Raw genomic sequence first — 12,875 nt, forward strand, 5'->3', positions numbered from 1 at the left:
CCATGTGTATACAATTTTCAATAAAAGTTCAATGTAGATCAATTTTTTTATAAAAATTCGATGTACATAAAATTTTCCATAAAAATTCGTTGTATATCAAATTTTCTATTAAAAATTATCCACGTTTCTGGAAAAAATCGAAATACATAATATTTTTTATAAAAAATCGATGTACGTTATCTTTTTAATAAAAACTCGATGTAGATAAATTTTTCTATAAATATTCAATGTAGATCAAATTTTTTTATAAAAATTCGATGTAGATAAATTTTTCAGTAAATTTTCTATAAAACTTCGATTAACTTCCAAGTTTCTAGAAAAAGTTAAATACATAATATTTTCTATATATATGTACATCATATTTTTTTAATAAAAAATCGATGTAGATAAAATTGTCTATAAAAATTCAATGTGGATAAATTTTTTAATAAAAGTTCGATGTATATAAAATTATTTATAAAAGTTCGATGTAGATAAATTTTTTTATAAACATTCGATGTAGATAAAATTTTCAATAAATTTATACAAAATTTCGATAACTTCCAAGTTTCTAGAAAAATTCGATGTACATCATATTTTTTATAAAAAATAGATGTAGATAAAAATTTCTATAAGAATTCAATGCAGATCAAATTTTCCATAAAAATTCCATGTGGATAAAATTTTCAATAAAAGTTCGATGTAGATTAAATGTTTTATAAAAATTCGATGTAGATAAAATGTTCAATAAATTTTATATAAACATTCGATAAATTGCCAATTCGATGTATATCATATTTTTTATAAACATTCGATATACATCATATTTTTATAAAAAATAGATGTAGAAAAAAATTTCTATAAGAATTCTATGTAGATCAAATTTTGCATAAAAGTTCCATGTGGACAAAATTTGTAATCAAAGTTCGATGTAGATCAAATGTTTTATAAAAATTCGATGTAGATAAAATGTTCAATAAGTTTTATATAAAAATTCGATAAATTTCCAAGTTTCTATAAAAATTTGATGTATATCATATTTTTAATAATAACTTTTCTATAAAAATTCAATGTAGATCAATTTTTTTTTAAAATTTCGGTGTAGATCAATTTTTTTATAACAATACGAAATACAAAAAATTTTCTAAAAAAAATCGATGTACATTATATTTTTCGATGTAGATAAAATTTTCTATAAAATTTCTATGTAGATCAAAATTACTGTAACAATTCAACGTAGATCAATTTTTTTTTATAAAAGTTCCCAGTGGATAAAATTTTCAATAAAAATCCAATGTAGATCAATTTTTTATAAAATTCCATGTGGATAAAATTTTTATATAAAATCGATGTATATCATATTTTTCGATGTAGATAAAATTTTCTATAAAATTTCTATGTAGATCAAAATTACTGTAACAATTCAATGTATGTAAGATCAATTTTTTTTTTTAAGAAAAGTTCTAAGTGGATAAAATTTTCAATAAAAATTCAATGTAGATTTTTATAAAATTCCATGTGGATAAAATTTTCAATAAAAATTCGATGTACATCATATTTTTTATAAAAAATAGATGAAGATAAAAATTTCTATAAGATTTCAATGCAGATCAAATTTTCCATAAAAATTCCATGTGGATAAAATTTTCGATAAAAGTTCGATGTAGATCAAATGTTTTATAAAAATTCGATGTAGATAAAATGTTCAATAAATTTTATATAAAAATTCGATAAATTGCCAATTCGATGTATATCATATTTTTTATATACATTCGATATAAATCATATTTTTTTATAAAAAATCGATGTAGAGAAAAATTTCTATAAGAATTCTATATAGATCAAATTTTCCATAAAAATTCCATGTGGACAAAATTTTCAATAAAAGTTCGATGTAGATCACATTTTTTATAAAGATTCAATGTTGATAAAATTTTCAATAAATTTTCTATAAAAATTCGATGTACATTATAAAATTCAATGTAGAACAAACTTTTTATAAAATTTCGGTGTAGATCAATTTTTTTATAACAGTACGAAATACAAAAAATTTTCTAAAAAAATCGATGTACATTATATTTTTCGATGTAGATAAAATTTTCTATAAAATTTCTATTTAGATCAAAATTACTGTAAAAATTCAACGTAGATCAATTTGTTTTATAAAAGTTCTCAGTGGATAAAATTTTCAATAAAAATTCAATGTAGATCAATTTTTTTATAAAATTCCATGTGGATAAAATTAACAGTACGAAATACAAAAAATTTTCTAAAAAAAATCGATGTATATTATATTTTTCGATGCAGATAAAATTTTCTATAAAATTTCTATTTAGATCAAAATTACTGCAAAAATTCAACGTAGATCAATTTGTTTTATAAAAGTTCTCAGTGGATAAAATTTTCAATAAAAATTCAATGTAGATCAATTTTTTTATAAAATTCCATGTGGATAAAATTTTCAATAAAAATCGATATGTATCATAACTTTATATAAAATCGATGTATATCATAATTATCGATGTAGATAAAATTTTCTATAAAATTTCTATGTAAATCAAAATTACTGTAAAAATTCAATGTAGATCAATTCATTTATAAAAGTTCTATGTATATAAAATTTTCAATAAAAATTCAATGTAGATAAACTTTTCTATAAATATTCAATAGAGTTATTTTTTTATAAAAAATCGGTGTAGATGAGATTTTCAATAAAAATTCGAAAGAGATAAATTTTTTTTTATAAAAATTCGATATAGATCAAATTTTCTATAAGAATTCGATGTACATCAGTTTTTCCTAAAATAACAGGCTGCTACTATAATTAACCTAACCTAACCTATAAAATAAAGATACCTATGAAATTTGTTGCTATCTCCGTAAAATTTTCTGTAAAATTTGAAGTTTAATTTTTGTTTAATTGCCTGTGAAATTATCCCTACCAAAAAGTCGGCATCCATAAATTGTCGTTATCTCTTTAGGGTATCAAAATTGTCGGTTTATATCGATTTTCCATCAAGTTCCGCCTGGCAGCCGGTTACAAAGGAAATTAATTACCAGTGATGTTTCTCTGCATGCATATGGTTGCGTTTTTTCCTCTCTATATCTCTCTCTTGCTGTTTTGCATTTAACCTTCACCTTGGCCAATGCGAAGTGGAAAAATTGTTGCTGCTCCGGTTCTAACCGAGACGATGAGAAGGATGAAAATGCGGAAGAGCAAAATGCATGTTGCACTGTATCTGCACAATGTTGTTGCTGTTGTTTGCATTTATTATGGACAATTTCACTTTTGTTGCTCTCGTTGTCGCTGCTGGGCTGTCAATGGGGAGATGTGGATGTCAGACATGGCCATAATTTTCACATCCTTGAACTTAACTTTCACAACGCAACAACAGCAGCAGCAGAGAACTCAGTCACAGCGACAATGGCAGCCAGTCGATAATGAAATGAAGTGAAATGAATTCTGGCATGCTGCTTGCATTTATGGCTATGCTAATGAAAAGTGGAAATGGCTTTGTAGCTTAATGGATGGCTTCCAAAGAGGATGTACAAAAAAACGAAAAAAGAAAGGACTGTCTATGGATAGTAGTGTCCTTTAGAATGCATTTTATGCTTTTTATATCGAAATGCATGTACACTTGGCTATCTGATACACATTTAGGGATGACATATAGGAAAATAAAATTGGAACAAACCAAAATTATCAAACTAAACTGTAGCGTACTTCCCATTGATAAGCAACTGAAAAAGGGATTTTTTAAAACGCAATGTCCTCATTCTAACGTCAGCATAACAATGCCAATAATGGGATTCTCTTTACTACACCTAAAAAAATTTAAACTAAAAAGTAATGTAATTGCGAAAGGTATTTTCTAGTCAAAAAATAATACTGTCGAAATAAGCATTTAAATATTCTATTATTTAAATGATAGCATTTGAGACCATTCCATTTATTTTATTGTTTACAAATTTACAAAAGCATTTTGATACATATATTGCATTCAGAAATAAAGTTATTCGTGATGACTTCCAAGTGGATAGTGTGACTTTTTATGTTTGTCCTGAAAAACACAAATGGCTATGGTGGTATATATGCCACAGGTGGCCATGATCATGGATTGTTGCGGCATCCATCATTTCACCCACCGTCTCCTCTTTGTCCTTCGTCATGTTTCGTGTTTCCGTCCATTCTCATTTTTACCATTTTACTTTCGATACTAAATAAATTATTTTCATCAAGATCATAACATCATAAAACGCAACCATGACATTTTTCTTAGAAAATTTGGAGAAAATTTTACCAAAAAACTACCAAACAAAAAAAAACTGATTTTGCATTTTATTTCTATAAACAATTTTGTCAAAATTTTATTTCTATAGAAAAATGATTTGCAAAATGTTCTTTCTATAAAAAATTTTTGCAATATTTTACTTTTATAGAAAATTTTATCAAAATTTTATTTCTATAGAAAATTTTGTCAAAATTTTATTTCTATAGAAAATTTTGTCAAAATTTTATTTTTATAGAAATTTTGTCAAAATTTTATTTCTACAGACAATTTTGTCAAAATTGTATTTCTACAGGAAATTTTGTGCAAATTTTATTTTATTTCCTATAGAAATTTTGTCAAAATTTTATTTCTACAGAAAATTTTGCCAAAATTTTATTTCTATAGAAAATTGTATCAAAATTTTAATTCTTATAGAAAATTTTATCAAAATTTTGATTTCAATAGAAAATTTTGTCAAAAGTATGAGTTTTATAGCAAAGTTTGTCAAAATTTTATTTTTAGTACAAAATTTTATTTCTATAAAATATTTTGTAAAAATTTTATTTTCATAGAAAATTTTGTCTACATTTTATTTCTATAGAATATTTTGTAAAAATTTTATTTCTATAGAAATTTTTGTCAAAATTTTATTTCTATAGAAAATTTTGTTAAAATTTTATTTCTATAGAAAATTGTGTCAAAATTTTATTTCTATAGAAAATTTTTTGCAAAATGATATTTCTATAAAAATTGTTTGCAATATTTTATTTTTATAGAAAATGTTTGCAAAATTTTATTTCTATAGACAATTTTGTCAATATATTATTTCTATAGAAAATTTTGTCAAAATTTTATTTTTATAGAAATGTTGTCAAAATGTTATTTCTATAGAAATTTTGTCAAAATTTTATTTCTACAGAAAGTTTTGTCAAAATTTTATGTCTATAGGAAATTTTATCAAAATTTTAATTTTTATAGAAAATTTTATCAAAATTTTGATTGCAATAGAAAATTTTGTCAAAAGTATGAGTTTTATAGAAAAGTTTGTCGAAATTTTATTTCTACAGAAAATTTTGTCAAAATTTTATTTCTGTAGATTTTGTCAAAATATGAAAAAAAAATTTTTGTCAAAATATGAAAAAAAAAATTTTTTTCAAAATATGAAAAGATGATGTATAGTGGGAGAAAAGATGATTCAATTTGTAAGAGGAAATTTCCCAAATGTTTTCTCCATAAGGAGTTAGCATAAAGGGCCCAAAATTGAGTTATCTCTCCCAACCAGATCTATACTAAAGGCTGTGGAAAGGTTCATTCGTCCGAACCGAAACATGTACAGTCCAGACGTGTATCGATTTGTATCTGGCGTTTTCTTTTCAATGGCTCTATTAACCATGTTCCTTAATCTATATCTGTCCATAAAGCTCGAAAAATAATTGTATAATTATAAAATTTTATTTCTATAGAAAATTTTGTCAAAATTTTAATTTTTATAGAAAATTTTATCAAAATTTTGAAAAAAGTATGAGTTTTATAGAAAAGTTTGTCAAAGTTTTATTTTTAGTACAAATTTTATTTCTATAGAATATTTTGTAAAAATTTTATTTTCATAGAAAATTTTGTCTACATTTTATTTCTATAGAATATTTCGTCAAAAGTTTATTTCTATAGAAAATTTTGTCAAAATTTTAATTTTTATAGAAAATTTTATCAAAATTTTGATTTCAATAGAAAATTTTGTCAAAATTTTGATTTCAATAGAAAATTTTGTCAAAAGTATGAGTTTTATAGAAAAGTTTGTCAAAATTTAATTTTTAATACAAATTTTATTTCTACAGAAAATTTTGTCAAAATTTTATAGAAAATTTTGTCAAAATTTTATTTCTATAGAAAATTTTGTCAAAATTTTATGTCTATAGAAAACTTTGTCAAAATTTTATTTCTATAGAAAATTTTATCAAAATTTTAATTTTTTAGAAATTTTTATCAAAATTTTGATTTCAATAGAAAATTTTGTCAAAATGTTTGTTTCTACAGAAAACTTTGTCAAACTTTTATTTGTATAGAAAATTTTGTCAACATTTTATTTCTATAGAAATTTTTGTCAAAATTTTATTTCTATATAAAATTTTGTCAAAATTTTATTTCTATATAAAATTTTGTCAAAATTTTACTCCTATAGAACATTTTGTCAAAATTTTATTTCTATAGAAAATTTTGTCAAAATTTTATTTCTATAGAACATTTTGTCAAAATGTTATTTCTATAGAAAATTTTGTCAAAATGTTATTTCTATAGAAAATTTTGTCAAAATTTTATTTCTATAGAACATTTTGTCAAAATTTTATTTCTATAGAAAATTTTGTCAAAATGTTATTTCTATAGAAAATTTTGTCAAAATTTTATTTCTATAGAAAATTTTGTCAAAATTTTATTTCTATAGAAAATTTTGTCAAAATGTTATTTCTATGGAAAATTTTGTCAAAATTTTATTTTTACAGAAAATTTTTTGCAAAATGTTATTTCTATAAAAATTGTTTGCAATATTTTATTTTTATAGAAAATGTTTGCAAAATTTTATTTCTATGGACAATTTTGTCAAAATTTTATTTCTATAGAAAATTATGTCAAAATTTTATTTCTATAAAAATTTTTTTAAAAATTTTATTTCTATAAACAATTTTGTCAAAATTTTAGTTTTATAGAAATGTTGTCAAAATTTTATTTCTATAGAAATTTTGTCAAAATTTTATTTCTACAGAAAATTTTGTCACAATTTTATTTTTATAGAAATTTTTATCAACATTTTGATTTCAATAGAAAATTTTGTCATTTCTATAGAAAATTTTGTCAAAATGTTATTTCTATAGAAAATTTTGTCAAAATTTTATTTCTATAGAAAATTTTGTCAAAATGTTATTTCTATAGAAAATTTTGTCAAAATTTTATTTTTACAGAAAATTTTTTGCAAAATGTTATTTCTATAAAAATTGTTTGCAATATTTTATTTTTATAGAAAATGTTTGCAAAATCTTATTTCTATGGACAATTTTGTCAAAATTTTATTTCTATAGAAAATTTTGTCAAAATTTTATTTCTATAAAAATTTTTGTAAAAATTTTATTTCTATAAACAATTTTGTCAAAATTTTAGTTTTATAGAAATGTTGTCAAAATTTTATTTCTATAGAAATTTTGTCAAAATTTTATTTCTACAGAAAATTTTGTCAAAATTTTATTTTTATAGAAATTTTTATCAACATTTTGATTTCAATCGAAAATTTTGTCAAAAGTATGAGTTTTATAGAAAAGTTTGTCAAACTTTATTTTTAGTAAAATTTTTTGTAAAAATGTTATTTCTATAGAAAATTTTGTCAAAATTTTATTTCTATAGAAAATGTTGTCAAAATTTTATCTTTATAGCTATTTTGTAAAAATTTTATTTCTATAGAAAATTTGGTCAAAATTTTATTTCTTAGAAAATTTTGTCAAAATTTTATTTTTATAGAATATTATGTCAAAATTTTATTTCTATAGAAAATTTTGTCAAAATTTTAATTTGTATAGAAAATTTTATCAAAATTTTGATTTCAATAGAAAATTTTGTCAAAAGCATGAGTTTTATAGAAAAGTTTGTCAAAATTTTATTTTTAGTACAAATTTTATTTCTATAGAATATTTTGTCAAAATTTTATTTTTATAGAAAATTTTGTCTACATTTTATTTCTATAGAATATTTTGACAAAAGTTAAATTCTATAGAAATTTTTGTCAAAATTTAATTTCTATTGAAAATTTTGTCAAAAATCGATTTCCATAGAAAATTGTGTCAAAATTTTATTTCTATAGAAAATTGTGTCAAAATTTTATTTTAATAGAAAATTTTTCCTAAAATTTGTGATGTACCTCTAAGTTGGAGAGGAATATTTCCCAAAATCTACCAAAGCATCAAGAATTCTACCAAACAGTAAAAAAAACTAGAATTCTACCAACTGTGGCAACCGTGATTATGTCTCCTCTCTGCGTGTAAATATGCCTGCGAAATAGTAAACAATTACTTTTGTTAATTATCATAAGAAAAATTAGAATAAAATTTTCTCTGTATACACTCAAAGAAAAATGAACTCTCTATTTCACTAAAGCGAATTTAACTTCATTTTAGTTCATGGAGTTATTATGTTTGGAGAAAGTTTCCTTTACTCTAATAATGAAAAAAAAAAAAAAAAAAAAAAAAAACGGAAAAAATTCTTCACAAAAAAACGGAAAAAATTCTTCACAAAAAACGGAAAAAATTCTTCACAGACTTACTAAATTCATATTTCTCATTATTTCTTTAAATTTTTAAATCCAATTTTTTCCTTCAAACTATAAAATTTTCTTTAACAAGTGAAAAAAATTAATTATGTTAAAATTAATTATTTTCTTGAAAAATATCTACTTATTTTTGTGATATCGGCGTGATGCCAGCGTTTTCTAAAATTAAACAAATGTTTTCTTCCTAATGGTTTCACTGTTTTTTCAGTGTAGATTTTGAGTTTTCTTTTAAGTTCTTCAAGAATTTTTAATTAGAGAGTTGTCGAAGATGCTAATTTTTAAAATTTCTTTTTGTATTGGACTACCTCTACAAGTTTTTCAATATTGGATTTTGCCAATTTCAAATTTGTCAAAAACCCATGGTATCTAAAACAGATCATAATATGGCATCCCTACGTAGTTTTATTTGCGTACTCATTTATCTTTCAAACAAAAACATACCTTTTTAGTTTCAAAATTGTTGTGATGTTGATGCTGCAGCAATAGCGTTTGGCGTTTTGGCTTGTGAGCTTGCCAGAATTTTTGTTTTAGGGAAAAGTCCTTTTTAAAGACAATTGGGGCTCCAACTTTTGTCGTAGTAAATGTGATGTGATATAAGAAAACAAATAACAAAATTTATGTAAACAATTAAATTAAGCCATAAACATGAATGTGTGAAATTTCTATTTAAATATGTTATTAACACCCAACAACAGGGTAATTTTATAGATATTTTTAAATATTTAAACTGTAATTAACACTTGCACATAGAGATTTTCATTGAAATATTTTTTTTATATATACAACTTTAATTATTTTCAAAACAAATGATTTTATTCATTGAAAAATTCTCTCGGAATTTATCTGTCGTCGTTGTACTTAGTTTCCGTGGTAGGAATTGATAACAAAAAAATATCACATAAAACGTTTCACTTTATGTTAGTCCATAAACTCGAGACATAGTAAGTACTGCCCCAAAGAATATTTTGTTTTTGGCTCGAGGAGATGGGGGGGTTATTACCGTTCAGTTTTGCTATTCTACGCTTTATTTGAATTCCACACACGCCGACGATTGCCAGAAGACCAACTTTGACGCTACGATGTTTGGGCTCAACTGAAAGTTGCCAATGAATTTCACTGAACTTCAAGCCAACCAAACACAAACGACCAGACCAGACAAGAGGAGCTCAGCTGAGCGCAAGGCAGAACCAGAGTAGACAAGTCAGCAGGCTGATTGTGGGTTGACAAGGGGGAGGGCAATAATCCAGTCACCCAGCCAGCCAGCCAGCCATCCACCAATTCATTCATGCATTCACACCAGTTAAGAGCAAAAGAAGCAGTAAAATCACCACCACTGACAAACAACATAACCCAACAAAGTCATTAAACACAGCAGCCCCCAATGCGACAATCAAAGCTAAAACAACAAAAGCCACCGACCAACAATCATGCAAAACAACAATTCCATTCAACATATCGACAACATCAATGTTAACGGCCAACTTGTTTCTCTTTCTGAGTGTCTGGTACTGGGTGTCTCTCTCCGCTTTCAAATCAACAAAGCCAAGCCATTCATCAAAGCTAAACTTGGTTAAAATGTTGCTGGGTTATTAAACTTACGTTTGCTATCTATATACAATGTTGCTAGGGTTCGGGAAGGGTTTTGTGTATATGTACATGTTGCTAAAAACATTTTAAAATTTTATTTACAAATTTCTTTGCGAGTATTATGATTTTTTTCTTATTTTTAGGGGGCGTATTTTCATGGTTACTTGTTAACATTAAAAAAGTGTAACGCATTAATTGTTGCACCCTCAAAAAAATCGCTTCTTTAACATATGTTCCAAACATATTTTGCAGGAAGCACATATATTATTGCATACTGCCGAAACATTAATATGTTTGTTTTATGTGAACATATTATATGTTTGGAAGCATTTGGAGCCAAAAATATTATATGCTTGGAAGAATTTTTTCTCAAACACGATTGTGCTCATTCCGTAACATACTCGTAATTTTCACTTCCACGAAATTTTTTAGTTATTGGCACCTTTCTCTGTAATACAAATAATGTTGAAGAAATTATTCACTTTTATAAATTTTTTAAATTTTACCTTTCGCCTGCACGGAGAATCGAACCGAGGACCATACAGTTTGTAAGCCAACACACTATCCACTGGGCTACGTAGCTGTTATAGTCACCAGTAGATAATTATCGTTTTAAGTTACATTTATATAGCATAGTTTGCAGCGCCCACGAGCCCATACAAACATAACATTATTTAACAGAAACATACATTTGTTTGCCACGTGGAGCAGTGGTTAGCATGTCTGCCTTGCATGCAAAGGGTCGTGGGTTCAATCCCTGCTCCGACCGAACATTTTTTTTTTAATTTACACATTTATATTTATACTATATTAATTTTTTTAAATGAAACATCGAAATGTGCGTTATTAAAGATTTATAGTCGGTAACAGTGCTTGATATAAACGAAATTGAATGATTTTTGGATAAAATATTATTTTTTATTGCAAAAATAACAATCTTGTAATAAAAAACTGTTTTTGTACAAAACTTTAAAATTTGGAAGGAATTAAAAACTAACAAAAGAAGAACGTGGAGTCGAGTATAAACATACATACATAATTTTATAATATAAACATAAATTTATTTAGGAGTGAACAGTTTTTTACTAGCATTTAACACCATCGCTCTAAAATTCCTTTTATTTTTCTTTAATAATTCATTTTAAAGAAAATAAACGTTTTAAATTGTTTTAGCTGTAAAAGTCGAACTTAATGCCCGCTTTTATATTTGATGGTGTCCGTCAACTCCTCGTGGACTACTTTTTAATAAAGAGAAACTAAACTTTGTTTTTTTACATTTTACTGTGTAATTTTTCACTATTTCCTCCTTATTTCATTTTACCGTCCCAACTCTAAAAAGAGTATAGTGCCCTTTCGGTATTTTTATGAAGACCCCTGATTTCTTTTAACGAACCAAGAAAAAAATAATGCCAAAATGATAAACAAAACACATGTCCACACATACATAAAATGCTGCTCTCAAGGCGAAAACATAAGCTGTTTGTTTTTCAAATGTCTATTCTCTTGGTTCAGAATGTATATTCTCTTTATTCAAATTAAATAATATTTAGACTTAAACATATCAAATTTTTGGCCTTATCATAACAGTTTTCCGAAACAACATACAAGCGGTTTCACAGAAATTGTTCTCTTTTGACTCTTTTGCTGTGTTATATTGATATCTTTCGTCAACTCTCCCGGTTTCCATCTCTATTTCTCTCTATACTCTCTCTGTCGCTTTGAATAAAATATCACAACATATGTATGTTTAGTTGAAATTTGTAAATTTATATATGTTTGTATTCACACATATGATTTTTATGAAACATTCATGCCCCAAACATAATATATTCTAACATATTAACATAGATGTCCCAAACATTTAGTGTTAGTTTAGGAAAATTACATGTTCGCACTTAAATATATTGTGGTTTAAAATCGTGCCCGAAACACATTTTGTTTATATCGGAACATATGAAAAACATATTTTTCTAACAGTGTGCTATTTAAAGGAATTAAAAATAATCGTGGTTCAATAAACCGTGGACGAAATATAAGAAAAATATGTTATACTATAAAATATGTGAAATGTTGTGGCCGTTCTCTACGGCATACAACATTTCTATGAGATATCCATATCCACTTGGGTAAGAGAGAGACAGGACCCGTTCCCGTCAAAATATCGAAATGTTTTCTGATCGAAAAAGTTTTCTTTACTGGAATTGTTACTTAGAAGTAGTACTAACAACGCAGATGAAATTTTCCAAACTCGCAGTAACCTGGCAAAAACTACTGTAAAAAGTTCGGGATAAGCCGACCAACTCCAACACTTCTACCTTAACCTAATTCAACGACTACCAGAATGAGCACTAAATTGCGCAAAGTACTCAGAAGGAAGTCATTTATTTTTCGGTATTGGGCAACCCTAGTGTTGGAATCAGCCAACTAATAGATCTATCGTAAAGCTTGACAGTTTTGAGGTTATGCGTACTCAGAATGTGAGCTATTAGTGTTTTTGTATTTATAGCAAATTGAAAGATTCATCTGGCCCAGAAATATCGAATTAAATCGTGAACATGGAATGGAATTAAATCGTGAACTTTCAACGTGGATTAACTCAACAGCAGTGTATCAGTGAACTTAATTAAATTGTTGACGATGAAACTACGTCAAGGACCAGTGTTCACTTATGAATTGAACCGAGGTCGTAGTTCACTCCCCAGCCGAACTAATTTAATGAAACAATCATA

At 25.2% G+C, this 12,875-nt stretch overlaps 1 protein-coding gene across 8 annotated transcripts in view; it reads right to left on the reverse strand.

The window, feature by feature from the left end:
* The window catches only part of LOC142230618 (carboxypeptidase D), a 266,046-nt gene extending 256,387 nt beyond the window's left edge, over positions 1–9,659 (reverse strand). For 6 of the 8 annotated variants that reach the window (XR_012720754.1, XM_075301259.1, XM_075301257.1 and 3 more), the window contains exon 1: positions 9,001–9,658. The gene's annotated coding sequence lies outside the window, so the exon portion shown is untranslated. Of the gene's footprint in view, positions 1–9,000 lie in introns of all 8 variants that reach the window. The other 2 variants (XR_012720753.1, XM_075301256.1) reach the window with 1 other exon arrangement.
* Positions 9,660–12,875: the final 3,216 nt, after the last annotated feature.

The sequence above is a fragment of the Haematobia irritans genome, chromosome 3 (genome assembly GCF_050003625.1).
Source record: "Haematobia irritans isolate KBUSLIRL chromosome 3, ASM5000362v1, whole genome shotgun sequence".
NCBI classification, from domain to species: domain Eukaryota; kingdom Metazoa; phylum Arthropoda; class Insecta; order Diptera; family Muscidae; genus Haematobia; species Haematobia irritans.